Source organism: Euwallacea fornicatus, chromosome 3 (assembly GCF_040115645.1).
Source record: "Euwallacea fornicatus isolate EFF26 chromosome 3, ASM4011564v1, whole genome shotgun sequence".
Classification (NCBI taxonomy): Eukaryota; Metazoa; Arthropoda; class Insecta; order Coleoptera; family Curculionidae; genus Euwallacea; species Euwallacea fornicatus.
In genome coordinates this window covers 38,216-56,780 of record NC_089543.1, presented here as the reverse complement: position 1 = coordinate 56,780, position 18,565 = coordinate 38,216, and the positions used below count along the sequence as shown (strand labels likewise).

General features: G+C 34.2%; 1 long non-coding RNA gene across 1 annotated transcript in view; it reads right to left on the bottom strand.

The window, feature by feature from the left end:
• LOC136350590 (uncharacterized) overlaps positions 1-18,565 on the bottom strand; it is a 56,272-nt gene that overhangs the window by 12,919 nt on the left and 24,788 nt on the right. The window lies entirely within an intron of this gene.

Sequence of the window (18,565 nt, the reverse complement as noted above, 5' to 3'; positions counted from 1 at the left end):
TAAACAAAGTAAAATAGTCTACCAACAGAGCTGTAAAGAGGGTCAATGTCTGATTGACAAACAGCTATTCGACCAAGGTTGGGGATGACGTCATATAATGCAGTCCCAAAGCAAGTTAAAAAACCTCGTGCATCCTGTTCGCTCCATTGAAATTAACTTGCTTGTTAGATATTATCGCGAACATATGTCCTTTTTTAGTTGATAACACGGGACAACAGACTTTAACAGGTTTGCATTGGAAGTATTATACAGAGCTTATTAGCGTATCAAGTGTTTACTAAATTTGCAACACATTTATGTGATGATTATCGTTTTGGTGATAAAATAAGTTCGTCTCGTATGTTGTGGCAATATACACCTACAGTGGTGGCCACATAGATAAAAACGATGATAAAACATATTAAACTAATTTACTATAATCGAAATTAAAAAAAAATTATTACAATTTTACTTAAATAAATATTCACTTGTAATAATTTTTTTAAAATTGTTAATAAAAACGTGTACGAAAAATAAATCAAATTCCTAAGGACAAATAAATAAGAACGATTTAAAAATACATTGCTATTAGTTCTGTTTGTTGCTTTTTATGCATTAGATTGGATATACAGGGTGTCCTCGAATTATGTGGCCAAAATAATACCGCAGATTGTTTGAGTGAAAATAAGTTGATTTAACTAAACTTCCCTCAGTCCAAAAGTTGATAATTATGGAGCTACAGGGTGTTAAAGTTGAAAAAAAAATCACATTTTCTTTAATATCTTTCGATTTCTTTGAGTTAATTTCACGAAATTTCATATTTGAGGGTGTTTTAGGATACGAAATTCAAATTTATTAATGATTTAGTTGTTTCTTCTAGGGGGCGCCACAAGCGACCATTAGGACACATTTAAATCTCTGTAACTTTTTCGTGCCACGGTGTATATTATTTTGGTATTTAAAAACCTTTTTCCTTACCTTTTATACTTAGAAAAGGTATACTTTATTGACGTCGCTAGAAGGTTTTCTACGGTTTTGGAGAAAAATGCATCTAAGCCTGATGATGCATGCAAATTACCTTAAAATTATTTTCCGTTAAAAAAAATTAAGTTTTTCAAAAATAATTATTAGTAAAGGTATAACAATAAGTTTTCAAAATCAGATATTATTAAATAGAAAACAAAAATAATAATTAACAAAGAAACAACAACAAGCGAGAATAACACTTACTAATTAATTAAATTAACTTATGTAAATTACAGGAACAAGAAGCGAAACTGACAAGAAAAACTGAGGGCTAAATAAAAAAACTGACATTTGAGAAACAAATTCAAGTGTTAAAATGTCAATTAAAAACATAGCCAACTGAGTTATTTACTTAAAAGCGCTAACGCAAATATGCAGCGCATTAGAATTATGCGTTTTTCTCCAAAACCGTTGCTTCTAGCGACGTCAATAAAGTATACCTTTTCCAAGTATAAAAGATAGGGAAAAAGGTTTTTAAATACCAAAATAATATACACCGTGGCACGAAAAAGTTACAGAGATTTAAATGTGTCCTAATGGTAGCTTGTGGCGCCCCCTAGAAGAAACAACTAAATCGTTAATAAATTTGAATTTCATATCCTAAAACACCCTCAAATATGAAATTTCGTGAAATTAACTCAAAGAAATCGAAAGATATTAAAGAAAATGTGATTTTTTTTTCAACTTTAACACCCTGTAGCTCCATAATTATCAACTTTTGGACTGAGGGAAGTTTAGTTAAATCGACTTATTTTCACTCAAACAATCAGCGGTATTATTTTGGCCTCGTAATTCGAGGACACCCTGTATAAAGCCAAAATGGGTAGAAAACAACATATGTAGTACTCCTGGTGTTTGGAAAGCAATATTACCATTAGTGAATAAAAATGGGCTTTATAGAGAGATTGCTGAGCATTTAGATTATTAAAAAGTAAAGGTTTTCAATAGAGTTAAATATTTTAACTTGCACCAAACGTTAGAAAATCCTGTAAAAAAAGAGAGCAGGGAAAAATCACTATGACGTTTCATCGAAGAATAGTAATTCTTCCAAAACTCACATTAAATTAAGTGCATATTGAATTGCTTAACAGTTAAACTTCCACAGGGTTCAAAAGAACAATTAGATGACGCTTGAATGAAAATAATTTGTTTGGAAACGTTGTCAGAAAAACACCTTTAACAACAAAGAAAAATAGAACCGCCGTTTGGAATTTGCGAACGCTGACATTGAATGGACAACTACACAGTGGAGGCATATTCTGTAACCGGCTGAAACTAAAATTAATATGTTGACTTCTGATGGCCAAACATGTGTTAGACGACCTCGTAACACCTAACTTCTAACGCAACACAATTCTAACCTCCACTCCTAACACTACAATAACATTAAACTGTGGGGTTGTATGTCTTGGCGTACTGTGTAAGACGTATAGTAAAAATCGATGGCACTTTGAATATATATAAGTATTTAGATGTTTAAAAAAAAATGTTGTCTGATAACTCCAGCATGGTAACGACCCCAAATATACAGCGAAAGTTGTAAAGGGCTGATTAATGGAAAACCAAATTCGAGTTGTTAATTGGCCTGTTTGCAATCCGGATTTGAATCCCATTGAAAATTTGTGGCAGTATGTAAAGCAAGCCCTCGGGAATACACACGTAACAAATGTGACTCAATTGTACAAAGAAGTTCAACGGATTTGGTATGCAATACCACAGGAAGGATGCGAAAAGTTAATAGAGCCATTATCTCAACGTTGTCAAAAAGTCATTATAAATGAAGGTTATCCAACAAAATATTAATATTCATTTAATTGAACGGATAGAGTGTTTTGCAATTACTTTAATCAACATCAAATATTAATAATATTTTGATACGATAATTCGAGATGAGGACAGTTGTTATTATTTATTTGTCCATGATAATTTCTGTTTAATTTTTTGTAAAATAAGTTTTTTCTTTATAATAAAATACATAATACAGAAGTATTTTCATTTCAATGAAGAGACATATTGATACTTCTACTAACTTTTTGTCATAAATACTTTCACTTTTTTGTTGAAATTTTCAAGTCGTTGTTATTTATATGTCTGCCACTGTATATATTTTTTAGGCTTGATATGATAACAAACGCTTTTAGCTGTATTTCTAGTGTTTGTGGTTTTAGGTGTTTTTGAGTTGTATACCGTTTCTGACGATGACTTTCAATATGATGGCTACCACTAAATAATTGATTTTTGCGCCAGTAAATACAGTGCCTTGCACAATTAATCTAACCGTAATAATTCTCGATTTACCGCTAGAACAAAACGTTTTAGGTTTAGCAATGAAGTTTCTGAAAAATTTTGTCCGCCTTCGCCGTCACTAACCCGCACAATATATTTTCGAAAGGCTTCTTGGTCTGATATGTCGTTAGAGATAAAAATTGTTTTGTTAGATGGAAAAATAAAAAATTATTTATAATTAAAATGTGCTTAGATCGATTCATATCATTTGAGAGCTAATTCGCTTATTTGTGCCAGAGGTTATATGAGCAAATATTTTGACGCAACCTCTACTTCAAAAATACCTATTTATCTTTAATGATTTGTACGTCGGCACACATAAAAACGAAAAAGCAACATAATACATGCAAACGCATATCAAATGTATTTTGCACAAGTGTTACGTAACTTCGATCTGGTTTTTCCCAGCCTCTCGACTTAAATTTGTTATTAAATTTTATTTTGAAAAATGTATCAAATTGAAGCATGCAAAACAAATGTATAACTCTTTTCGAACTCTCGTTTGAGAAATCGCAAGAAACCGAAACTCATTTAGTTCCAAGAACGAGTTAAAAATGAGTCTGAAACATTGGCCCATTGTCAAAAAAATAACTTTCGGTTACCTCTGAATGTCGGACTTTACGAGGTGCATCCTTAGGGTCATTGTTTTTGAAAATATATTGGATAGTCTACAGACGAACACCGGCAAATTGGTCTAACCCTCCTCATGCTTTATCTGCGAATTTACCAAAATCTCGAAACGACGAAATAGCTCGAACCATTACTCAAGTGAATCTTTACATTACTTATGGTGGAAGGATTGAGGATAGAGAGGGATTTACTAACGGTATTTGCCCCACATAAATACATATTTTGTTTGCACATGAATATATGTTTATTTAATACAATTTAACTAAGAGTGGCTGAATTAAACGTTGTCCAAATCTGCTGGAGATTTCGCAAATTACGATGCTGGAACAGAAATAACGTTCAAGGTGACTCTGAGATCTCGATATAATTATTATTATCCTCAGCCTAAGTTGTTTGTCCTATTGTGGTCTTGGAAAATTATTATTAATATGATTATCCTTGCTACTATTTTTCACTCTGAGAGGTTTACACTGAAATAAATCAGTCGACATGCAAGGCGATATGATTATTTTATCATTCCGGTCATTGAGTTTTGAGTACAAAACAATTATTATTTTACATTCCAGAGTTAATTTCTAATATGAAACTCGTCTGCTGCCGCAAAATATCTTTTTAAATTAATATTAAGTATTGAAAACGGTTAGAAATACCCGCAGTTTTTTTTTCATTCAAAATATATTTGCATATTGCAAATAGGAATAGAGACATTTTTATGTAACCAGTTGGCGGCTATACACAACACGACCATTCACATTATTTCGGTTGGAATGTACACGGTGCAGAAACAACATTGGATTCGGCACGTTGCAAAGCAACGTGGCTTAACAGGCAATTAATATACAGATTGGATGTGTGTCTCTGTCTCTTAATGTTGGAACACTACATTTTAGGGAAAAAAGGGCCACAAAAGTGTCATGTTGTTGGGCGAAAATTATATGCGAAAATAATTCCTTATACACAAAAAAAATATATTAAAAGTTTTATTAAAGAAAAAATCACAAGGGTGGATGCGAAGTGAACAAACACCATTTAAAAATCAATCCAAAAAATTCTCATTCCTCAACAATTGAGGCAAGGACTTTTCAGAGTGACAATACTATTATACAGACTCTTTATTAAGCACTCGTAGAAAGTTTAAAGTGCGCATTTTAATATATTTTAAGATAAAATGTTCATATGAAGATGGGTTCGTATCATTGACTGAGGAACTCTTTCGAATACATCTGGTGTCTGGTTAATAATGACACGCGTTTCAAATATCCTCTTTCTCAGATCTTGTTTATTTTGGACTGGAGTTTTGTAAACTAGTGAGTTCAAGTAACCTCAGAAAATAATCCAAATAATTCAAATCTGGTGACCTGGGAGACTTATTTTGAAGTCATGTATCTCAAGAATCAAGCCAATACGGTCCCATGTTTATATGAACTTTTTATCGTAAAATTAGTCAACTATTCACTCTTTAAAGTTTGTACAAGTACTTAATAAACACCCTGTATAGAGATATTTACATGTTCATAATCCTTACACTTTAGTTCCCTTAATTGCCACTTTCATAATGTAATTTCCGCCAACAACCCCTGCTTGTATGTGAGACATTAATCCTTCACAATACAATTAATGTCGTTAATAAAAAAATAAATGAAAGAATTAATAATCCATTTCAAACGTATAGAATATGTTTCGATCATTCGAATTCTAAAGAAGTTTCCAATTTTTTAAGCGAAATGCAGGGGAAAAGTCTTTTATATTGTGATTTGATTATATTTATTAAACAACAATATAAAAATAATAATAAAATGTTTGAAAACGTAGAAACTGGATATAATTGGCTATTGATATATGTATAATATACCTTTGAAAGCGAGAAAAACAGAAACAACTACTTCCAAGACTAATAATACTCCCACCGGCATTGAACTACACTCTTCTCCTTGATGACTTCCTGGGCGTAAACTTGAATTGTAAGAAATTCCACTAAACCCCATCGTTGGCGTGCCCAAATTGAAAAAACCACAATTCTTGGGGTTAGTTCAGGTTTCCCAATGACTAGGACCGATCCAATTAAAATTGTTTAAGAATCAAAAACTAATAGTTCAATGACTGGAAAAAATAACACCAAGCAACGGCGTTGCAAGGACTCACTCTTAGCATAGATTCCTATTAATTTTCCTTTTCCCAGGAACAAGAACATGAGACAATGACAAAACAAAAGTTCAATAAACAGGCAGCTGAGGTAACTACCAAATCAACAGACAACATGATAACAACAACAACAATGGTGGTTCCTCATGTGCGCATGAAGACGATAAAAAAGCTTGCGAACGTAAATACTCATTTCTTACGACTAATCTGAAATGAACATTACGTATTGGCATCTTTGTAGTTATGATATGCTCTATTCGCAATTTTTTAATTTCCAACTTTTAAAACATATATGATTGAAGACCCTTATCGAGCGTCTTGGTCACAGGGGATGTTACATCATTGGGGTCATTGAGCCGTGTCTTAGTAGGCGGATGTTTTGGGTTCGGGTTGATGACTGTCTGTGTCTAGAGTTGTGAACATGGGTGTTCCTCAAGGCTCTGGTACCACATTGGTTCCTACTGTTTATTAATGATATGCCCCAATATGTCGAGTAAGACAGCAAAATTGATTCTAACTTTTTGGCGTATCTTTGACAACTCAAAAAACGTCGCGATACGTCGTTCACGTGGATGGGGACCGATGTTACGTTGACGTGCACATACGTACCAGCCCATATGGTGCGTGTGCGTAAAAATGACGAGCATGACGCAGATTCGTTGGTGGAAAGTGCGCTATTTGATTTTAGACATCAACGGCTAGTTTCCAATTTCTCCATTACTTTTACGTTTCTGAGGAGCCGCCGTCAATCTACTATCGAATCAAACACTAAATGGTTGGTGGGAATGTCTCTCGCTCTTTCACACAAAGTGTATTAATATACTACACATATTTTCATGCGATATAATTCCAGTGGTATCCCAAGCGTACGTGTAATCTTGAAAATTTTAAAAATAAGTTCTGACCTATAACTGCTTAAGCATTATTTGCGCATGGGGGTCTTACTGCAAGACAGCAAAGTAACATCTTATTCTTCCTTTCCTCCCTCTCTAAGAAGAGATACACACAAGTAAACTGCAATGACATAGCGCTGCAATTACGGCAAAAATATGATAATCGACAAAGTACTATTATTATTTATAATTAAGCTGCAATATTATGAGTTATGAAACAATAACTCCTGTTTCTTGTTACGCATATATCGAGTAATCGCAATATAAAACAACATTTTAATCCAGTTTACGAGTTCATGAAAGCAATAAAAGAGAAAAATATATTTGTAGCAGATTACATCAAAGCAATGGACTTTCGAAAGGACGAGCCTTTCTCGTTACGATCCCAAAAATAAAGATTCGGGGCTCTTAAACAAAGGTTGATTTGTCTTATGGCGAGATCGATTTTGGGGCCTTTGGCCTGCTGGCCGAGTGCCCCCGCCCCTTGTCTGGCCCGAATCGGACATTGGCCCCTTTGGGCACCTGCATTTAAAATTGCGATGCCAATGTTCCGCAACCTGTCTAATGTCAAACCCCGAGATGCTCGGTGATGGCGAATACTGACCGATTCTTTGTTTTGAAGAAATGGAGTAATATTTAAAAGCAAAAGAGTTATATGTTGTTATAACATCTCCGAGCTGGTGTAAAGCTGCAAAATGATACTCGACGATAAACAAAGAACTATAAATAAAATGTAAGGTCGCGGCGCGGCGGATGTGATGCGTTGTCTGCACGTTGCATTTTGTTATTCGCGCCACCCACATTAACATTCTTTAGTTTAGTAACCCCAAAATGACCCGAACGAATTCGTCAAGGCTATAAGTTGACTAATTGTCGCTAAATCGGTTTGTCCGACTCGAAGGACATTGCCGTTAGGATCAAAAACACATTATTATTCCGTGAAATGAGCAATTGCTCTTTGTGCACTTATGACTAAAGACTTTCTGTCTTGGAAAATGATCTTCAGCACAAATGTATTTTTTTTATTATTATGAACGTTTTCTTTTCGTTATCTTAATTTGACTGGAAATATTATTAAGAATCCTCATCCGAGATTGGTTACCGAACTCCTTGTCACCATAGGGGGGCGCTGCCTTTTTGGTTTGTTCATCATTGTCATATTCAGATTTCAACTCCTAAACCTTGTAAAAATCTTCATTTAAAATTAATATAGTTAATTGATATCTAAGCATCACGTTTATAAACCAAATGCCTACATATTACACTATTATAGTCCACATCTAAATAGTTTACAAATTTAATTTTTTTAAATCATTTTAATGAGTTTGTACCGCGCCGCACTCATAAAAAAGTACAATTCCATGGTAACCTCTAGGTGTGACTGAAAAACCTTCGTCTAAAATTAAAATATGTAGATAGGTAATTAAATTTACAGAGGTTAATTCGGGTTAATGGATACACAAACATATTTAGGCAAATACATATATCATACACATAAATACTTCAGTAAGGCTCTTGGATCAGCCGATTCGACCTTCATTTTACAACTGCAAATCTAAAAATAATACGGCGGGCTTCCATTTAGAGTTAACACTCGTTTAATGAGGCCTCTTTCTGCGAACCATGCATTTTTCTTTATTTTTGAATTTTCACTGCTCCAAGGAAAAATGTTATTTTTACTACTCGAGCCTTTGTTGGGAATTTTTATTAGATCGGAAGATACTGTGAAGTGACGCAACTTCGGAAACAAATTACACGCTCAAGTTATGTATGCATAAGTGCATGGGGGCATTAAACATTTCGCAATACTCCGACGTGACAAGCCTCAATCATTATTATCAGATCGACATTAGATGTGGTGCAACAGCCTGTATGTGGCGTATGTCTGGCCTTGCGCCGAGAATTTTCGGCCGTTCACCGGAGACGTTCGCCTGGGGCGGCGAGGAGGTGGCGCTCGTCTGATGCCCTTTTTTGCCGCCACTCATGACCCTCACCTTGATGTCGAACTAAAATCCCCGTCGGCGGGCCCCCCTCTTTATCCCCAACTTTAATTATGCGCCTGTAATGACGTAATCTTTGCCTGCGTTGCGGCTATGTAAAAAATTCAGGGGCTTTATCCATGTTAGGGGCTAAAATTAAGATGAATGATTTAGATACTGGGGATGGAAATATTAAAAGAGCCATTTTTTTTATGAAACCAACGAAATTTAACGGGTTAAACGATTAAATTATAATAGTAACCATTACGTGGTCAATGACCTTACGTGGGTTGTATTTACCCCTTGATCATAGTTATTATCCCATTGTTACTTATAATTAAAAAAAGCTACAAAATTTTTTCTATTTATTTTATATGAAGTGATATTTGCTCGTTGCGATAATACGGATTTTGGAAAACTCCTCTAATTTAAAGCACTGCCAGTTACTAAGAAAAATGATCATCCTGGTAAATTAGAGATATTGAAATTTGTTGAGTTTAGGGTAGATAAAATTAAGAATTTTTGGGTTAACTTTAGATGTTTGGATACTGCCGGATTGATTTCAATTCCAACTTGTTTCTCAAATGGGGCATCCAGTACTATTTATTATTTTTGGATCCAATGGATGATTTCACCTACTTCAATTTTGATTTTGGAATATATAAATTGTTTTAGTTTTGACATTTTAAAATATGCGATATGAAAACAAATTATAAAGCTTTCATCCAAAATATTCATCAACAACCAAATTTTATATATATGGCAATTTCCAGTTTTTTCGGAGATATTGGGAATTCCTCAATTTTACAAAATGAAATTTGAGAATTACTTAAATACGCCACTTTGCATTCATTTAAACGAGCTTGTATATTTTAAATTTTCCGAGAATCCAATTATGAGCCCCAAATTTCAGATACCCTCTATTTTTCAACAAAAAAATGGCACTAGTTACATTAAAATGTACTGAATGATTGTTTAAAAGAATTGCATTCCGAATAATGTTTTATAAGCAAATATTGTTGCGATTCTTATAAAGGAAGAAATTCAACTATACATGTCATTAATTGGTTTGTACATAAATTGAATAGAATTCAAAAGAGGCTTCTGTTACTTACATTTCACTTGGCTATCTTTGAAGTTCTTGCCTCTCTGATGCACTTAAGTAATAAAAAACTGCCTTATGTGGAAACAAGGGTATTAGTTAGACAATGAATTCTAGTTACATAATTGTAACTGAAAATAACTCAAGTTCACACCCAACAACACATGAAAAGTTATCAAAAACTGGTAAAAAAAATTAAATATATTTTCACTGAATTGAGAAATGGCAGCACCCCAGAAAAGGACTTTTCTGCCTCCTTGCTCTAGCTGCACTTTTTACTCCAATTACTTATATATTCACATCAAAATCGCTCCAATGGAGATTGTTCATAATAATAATACTAAAATGGAAAACTAAAAAAGCATTTCCAGATTTCATAATTCAAAAGTCCGTGTTTAATTCAAGGACTCCATCGTGCGGTCGAAGGATCCTAGGTCATGGTTTCCAAACAGTTAAGCCGCTGAAACGCAAAAATAGATTGCGTTAGACTGTAAATAATTAAAATTCAAAGAGTTACGTATACCGGGACGAAACGTAAAACCCAACGGACTTCGCTAATGTACCAAGTGCCCTGACCATCGCATTGACTACGTCCTTGATGTCTGCCGTATGTGGTTCTGGTTCTGCCTTCTTACTTCAACGTGATTTTTTTTCAAACGTTGAGCTAACGATCATGAATGTGCGTAACTCAAGAAAATTTCCTTGGCGGAAAATTATTTTGGAAATTATATACTATATATATAAATATATATAAATATATATATATATATATTTATATGAAAATTTTAGTCAAACTCTAAATGTCATGGGCGAAATTTTGAGGCTCATGTTTTCAGAAATTCGAGGTACTTGAACTTTGATGGATTTGTAATCATTCCTTAGCAATCAAATGGTGTTTTGCAAAAATGGCATTTGATCATTTCAGGCAGATCCTGATCTGGCAACAATGTCGCCAGACGTTCATGTTTGTTCATTTCGCGTCGCGACCTTCACGAAAGTGCATCGCTCGATTTCAGGGTCTCTTTCTATTTGATTTTGATTTTCATTCGCGTCTTTGTTCGCAACAGCACACTGGCGCGCCACTAACGACTACCAAAACATGTTTTTCTGCACATCCTTTTTTTACTCCCATCAATCTTTTTTAGAATTACTTAACTTTATACAGTTACCACATAATGATAATAAATCACTCACCTTTTTCGTATGACCTTTAATTGGGTCAATCTTCACTATGGACACTAGTAATTAAAGTAAAAATGTTTGCATTTAGCTTAATTAACTGAAAGTTGAACGTGGCGCATGGCGACCCAAAAATAAATATGGTGAATCCATAAAAATTTGAAAACCCGTATTTAGATTCGACTCTGGACTGCGTTCAAAGTTACGGACTGTTTTCTGAAAAGTTGAAAAATTGAAATTATACAAACAGAAATTTGCATAAAGGATTTTCATGTACTCAATTTATTCAAGTCAGTAAAGTTACTAATAAAAGTGAAAATCGAAGAAAATAAGTTCTCATTCGCAAAAATATATTCTCTCTAAAGACCTACGAACTATATATTGCATCGCTTTTTGCAGTTTTAACCCGCCTTTGTGGCAAATAAGACAGTAATTTATAGCGGCGAAATCAGGAGGAACTTATTATGCCGTCTTACGTCTTTTGTCTTATAGGATGAATTAAGTTCATATCACACTATAGGTTGACGCTCACGCTCACACTCAAACGGGTACGACGCATTGCAATCATAAGAGTGTGATCGCGGCGTGATTCTCACTCAATGTGAGCACTTCTATAACTTTTGAACGTAATAATTGTGAAATTTGCTTAACTGGGACGTGAGTGTAACTATTACATAAAACAGATTTTATTCCCAATCTTAATATCTAGTTATGAGCCGCAACGTTCTATATGATCTCTGCGACAAAATAATGTCATAAGAACATTAATACCTAATGACCTTCTCCGTCTTTGATCCTCTCCCTTTCTTTAACCTCTTTTCAGGCAAGCCGGCAACGTTGATTATTCAAATCAAACGCATGCGCAAATATTGCCTTTGTAACTAATCTTATACACAGGGTGTCTTTTAAGGTGTGTATATAACCTGTATACTGTATTTTTTATATTTCTCAAGCTATCGCCTCAACATTTTTCGTATAAACATACAGTTACGGGGTGATGAAGTTTAAGAAATAAAGTTTTTATAGGAAGATTTTATAGGATATACAGTCACTCAAAAAAGTATCCGTATAGCCGGAAAAAAATTCTGTAAACCGTAACTTTTGACTGATTTTGTTCAAATTTTGTATAATGAAAATTCAAACCGAAACTCAATTTGCGTAATTGAACAACTTTTGAAAATTTAACTTTTGGAGTGTTTTCCAGCGTTTAAAAAAAACTCCGTTTTGAAAACTTCTTGTGCGGTGGAAAATTTTCAATGTGGTTTTAACATTCTTGCAGAGAGGATTTTTCTTCATATATCCTGAAAATTTGATCAAAATCGAACCGCATATAAGGGAGTTGCAGCTTTTCAAAAACGCCAAAGAGTGACGATTTTCTCACAAAATGACGAAACTTTGACATTTTTGGCGACTTTAAAAAGCTACAACTCCCTTATTTGCGGTTCGATTTTGATCAAATTTTCAGGATATATGAAGAAAAATCCTCTCTGCAAGAATGTTAAAACCACATTGAAAATTTTCCACCGCACAAGAAGTTTTCAAAACGGAGTTTTTTTTAAACGCTGGAAAGCACTCCAAAAGTTAAATTTTCAAAAGTTGCTCAATTACGCAAATTGAGTTTCGGTTTGAATTTTCATTATACAAAATCAGTCAAAAGTTACGGTTTACAGAATTTTTTTCCGGCTGTACGGATACTTTTTTGAGTGACTGTAGGTAGGTGAAAATAGAACTTATATTTCTGTGCAGCTCTGTTTCTATAGTTTTTATTGTAAAACCTGAGATATCCTGTGGAATTTTAAATGTAACAAACCCACCCTTTTAATATGATCATGGAATCACCACATCCCAAACATCGTAACTTTTTTTCAACAATTCTTTATAGCCTCAAACAATGACCTAGAGTAAGTGGAAGTAGCATAGATTTTTGCACATTTGTTCCCATTTTTTGGCAAATGAGACATTTTAACGAAATGGCGTCATAGGGACACTAATACATTATTAAGGCCCTTAAGACATACATATATTCTATCTTTTGATGAAATTTTTGTTCGAATGGCGGCAATTGTTTGCAGAATTCATCTGAACTGAAAAGAAATTGTCTTGGGAGGATATGATTTTAGAACGTTTTAAGGTAGGGAATCTCGCTCAAAAAAATCATTTCTCCATCATGCCCATTTTTGAAAAGTTTTCAAGGTTACGAAGATAAATCAATTTGGGACGCTCCATAGTCGCGAGTTAGCAAATAAGGAGGTGCTTAAAGGAATGCAAATTTGATTTGACAAAGTTTATAACGCTCTGGTTGGGGCATATTCCTAATGTATTAAGTTTCAAGTGTGTTTTGTTAAAGCTTGAGGTAAACATCAGCATCAGAGTGCGCAATTAAAAAGGCATAAAAATCGAACTGGCTAAGCCGGTTCTGGGATCCATGTCCACCACAACGTGTTTAACATTCAATTTGACCTTGCGTTTCAGACAATGTATCATATTTGTTAACATTTTCGGTCACCCGTCGTAATAAGAGGTGCATCGACTTTTTTATCGAACGTAGACATTTCATATGAACTAACAATGAAGTAACCTTGCAGTCGCCTGGGTTCACGGTTTATCGCCAGACAGTGGCGTAACGCAGGGATTTTCATAAGGGTGTCTCCACACATTTTTAAGTCAACAACGACGAAGATCAGTGGTGCTGGTGGCAAAATGAGAAAATTTCCAGTGAATTAACCAACAGGAAAAGTAAGTACTGACCTTCCCTAATGTGATTGTTCGTAGATCAGATGGGTAAACAGTTTTTATCAGGCAGCGCCTACGTGCAAAATATTTTTCAGAATGCGGGTTATAGACCTGATCGACTTGTTTGTGTTTGAATAATCGCCTTTCAGTTAAATATCTCTCCAAACTTTGCACTTTACCTTTCATTACGAAAATAAGCTGGAGAGTGGAAAGGTCGTATAATTTTGTTGTCTTTTAACAATCTACTTCCTTTGCCCTTCCAGTTTTCACATTCATTAAAAAGGTTTTTGGAAAAGGTGGTGAACCTCCGATTAACATCTCTGTTCTCGTAAATCGCAGAATAAGAAATAATAAAACTAGGTACCCACCAAGCAGAACAAAAATATGCACCTTGCTAGACCAGTTAACTTAGTGCCTCTGAGGCCTATATTTTGCCTTCTGGGTGCTGGTTAGTGTGGTTAGCCTTGGTTTGGTCATAACACCTTAAAAGTACCTACTAGTCTAGAGTGCGCTTTTAATGCCTCTGTGGAATGTTAATAATTGATAGCAGTTGCAACTCTGCATCTCTGCTATATTGGCAAACTTATTTTACCAAGGCATATACATAACCTGATGGTGGTGCCAGGTAACAATTAGCAGAATCGGACTCGAGTCATTTTCACCAATAGATTACTTTTAAGCCAGGGAATGCGTACTGCCCTTGAAAACTAGCCAGGGGTTAAATTTCCAAATAAAGCCTAATCTTGATATATCGACGAAATTTCACTTTAATTGGAGAAAACAATGGACTTGTTAAGAAGTTTATTGTCTTATCCGATTAATTCCGCCTTTGCCAATATACGATTACAATTATCATTATTCAATTTTGACCTTGAATGATCTATTTGGGTTAATACACGCTTAGATCGTAATGGATCGACGGGTTGACGTTATCAATTCAAATATTAAAGTAGAGAAACCATCCGCAATGTAGAAGAAGACTGGCGTTAATCCATACACACTGTCTGGATAAGTTTAAAAATAGGCGGGTGGAGAGTCAAAACTATGTGAATAAATATATGTCCGGATTGCGTAAATTAAAAATTACTTGTAGGTCATGGATTGGAGGAGTGGGGATATTTTTTATAGCTGTTTTGACCGTGACTCTGTAATTTTAAAATTGCTGTCTGGGCCAATGCACTCAAGAGAGCGATTATAAATATAAAGGCGAAAAACAACTTTTTGATTGCCACTGTTCCCGAGTCACAATCTTTGTTTGCTTTCAGTTCGTTGTGTGAACACGAAATTGGCCAATTAGAAAAAAATTGATAAACCCACTGCATGTTGTAATGACATATTATTATTAAGCATGATGATTTAATTCAATGCAATTATATCACTTTTATGTTATTTCACGTTCAAATGTTAAAATGTACAGGCGCAACATTCCTATCGACTTGCGGTCAACCCAATTTAATATCTCAATTCAAAAACAATTCAAAATCTAAATAAAACTTACTATGGAAAAAGACGGTTCCATAACCTTTAGGAACATATGGGACTTCAAACGTCTCGTTGTCGAGCCAGAGGATATACAGGGTGGTCGGAACCATTTATATTGCAAAGTTCTATGAGTTGAAAAGTTGATTAGACAAAAATAAAGTTGTTAAATTTAATATTTCGCCGAAATTGATTCTGTTAATTCAATTTCGTATTGATATGATGCAGGGGTATAACGTAACATACATAAATTAAATATTAATCTCAAGAGGGGCAGAGTCGGATTGCATTTTTCATGACAATCTGATAATGGCTTTTTACCCAAAAAAATCGGAAAAGAGAAAAGTCCGTAGATATTTAACACAATACAGAGGTTTTGGAGAAATTATACAAAAAAAGATATAAATGTTAGTGCGCAGGTCTTCAAACACTGGTAAAAGGTTGTCGGTTCTTTACGGATATTTGGGGGTGGGGGGAGGAATCGCTTTACAAACTACCCGGAATTACTTTTAGGGTATTCGAAAATGAAGATGTCTAAAAATACATTTTCAACTCTTTAAGATTGCCAAAGTGTTATTCACGTTCAACATAAGATCCAAATCAGTCGATACAGCCATTTAAAACTGTCAACATTTTTCTCAAAATTTACAACGCAGAAGATACAAATATACTTTGTGTTATTTTGGATATATCAGCTGTGCTGTTAAAACAACTTAAAATCACAAAATAATTTTTGATTTTCATTATGTACTGATAATTATAAATACTTAACAAATTATGAATCCTTTTCACTGTTTAATCAAGTTTGTACTTATTACCTTTTACGATATCTATATGTTCGGTTAAACATCCTTATTTTTTAGTATGTTTAAAATTTTTTTCCGTTCCGCCCCTGACGCATAAACTGAAAATCCACATACATTTTTCAATGATTTCATCGAAACTGAGGCTGATGCTGGATTTATTTTTAGGTACGGCGGGTAAAGATTTGCGGTGCTATTTTTTATTTCGGGAATGTTTCGCAAATCAGGGGCATCGCCCCCTTTGAGGCCCCTGAAAGGTTAAATTACGCCCGCTAGTAGGAGCTCCGTAATGATGATAATGGTGAGCTCAGACAAACGGCGCAATTTTCGCAGAATTTCAAGATTAAACTTTCATTGTATTTTTCTTTCATCTTTATTGCACCACAATGATTACATTGCGCTGCTGTTAGTCTTGGTGCGCAATAATAAAACGCAACAAAGGCTTTGTCACTATGGAGACTTTACCTAAACGTCAAACAAACATGAACTCAATGTGAGGCACCTATGTGTACGAATCTACGTTTCAAAAGAATTCTGTAAACTTTTATTACGCTATTTATTTTTTTATTATCATTGTGATATTCATTCGCATAGAAAAGTAAATAAGATAAAATACTTTTTTATTTTCAACTGACATTGTGCAAAAAATATATAAATTATTACAGGCTCGAAGTACGTAGTTATTTTCCTAAACTTAACTGTGCAATTACAAATAGGTATATATAGTTTCATCTAAGTAAAGATCGGAACAATAATAAGTATATGTTCAATTGTATCATCATACATCATTTATACAGAGTAGCAAAAAACCTACTGTGCTCTTTTTAAAAATCGAGACAACTTTGACGAACCTTGGATGGTGCACATACTACATACAGTGACTCCCGAAAATATTCGGACACTTATTCATGTACTCTATATTTGTGTATAAACATCTTAAAATAAGTAATTATGAAGCGACTCTTTGGAATATGTGCTGGTATTGCTTTTTATTTATTAACATTGAAAAACAAAATTTGTAATCCCTTATCAAGATATAAAAAAGTTGAATATCTTATCAACATAACAAAAACAACCTAAACAAAAATATTCGGACATTCATAGTAACTCGCAGTTTTATCTAGAAAAGAGTATGTTGTGTTGGGTCTAATATTTAAATAGCGTTTAATTTTGCTGATTAAAGTTATCCACAAGGCCTATTTGTATTTTTAAGCCGTAAAAATGGGTAGAGTAAAAAATAAAGCCAATATCAGTTTCGATTTACGGAAATTGGTAATTTTTAATAATGAGAAGAAGTTGTCGTACAGAAAAATTGGAGAAAAGCTTAATTTGAGCAAAAGTACCGTTGCAGACATTATTCACCGGTATAAAGTTGAAGACAGAATTCTTTCTATCAAACAAACTGGCCGTCCAAAATTAATAAATGACCGAGAGGAGCGACACATCATGAAGACAATTAAGGAAAATCCCAGAATTAGCGCCTCTAAACTGACAGTATCTCTAGAAAATCAAACTGGTAAAAAGGTGTCTCCAGAAACTATACGAAGATGTATAAGAGCAAATGGTTTTAATGGTCGAGTACCTAGAAAAAGGCCATGACTTAATTGCAAAAATAAGAAGTTTAGAAAAGAATTTGCATCGGAGATGATTTTAAAACCTGAAAACTATTGGGGCGATGTAATATTTGCGGATGAATCAAAATTCAATATATTCGGGTCGGATGGACGACAAATGATATGGAGGAAACCCAATGAAGAACTTAAAAGTAGCAATTTACGTCCTACTATGAAACACGGTGGCGGATCAGTGATGGTGTGGGGCTGCATTTCGTCCAAAGGGGTTGGGGAATTAGTTTTCATTGATGGGATAATGGACAAAATGGTTTATTTAAACATTTTAAAAAATAATTTGTTAAAAAGTGCTACTGATATGGGTATTCAAGAAAGCTTTAAGTACTATCAAGACAATGATCCCAAACACAACGCAATGGTTGTTAAGGAGTGGATGCTCTATAACTGTCCAAAGGTCCTTAAAACCCCAGCTCAATCTCCGGATCTTAATCCAATTGAAAATGTATGGCATCAGTTGGATTTGCAAGTAAGATCACATTCGATATCAAATAAAAATGAGCTAAAAAGAGTGTTACTGGAGGAGTGGCGCAAAATTGACCTTAATTTAATAAAAAAAATTGTTTTGTCTATGTCTAGACGGCTTCAAGCCGTTATAGACAATAAAGGAGGACACACAAAATATTAATATTGCTCGTGTTTAAATATAAATAACTTATATTTTGTTCTTAACGTGCTCAAAACTCTACTGTCCGAAAATTTTTGT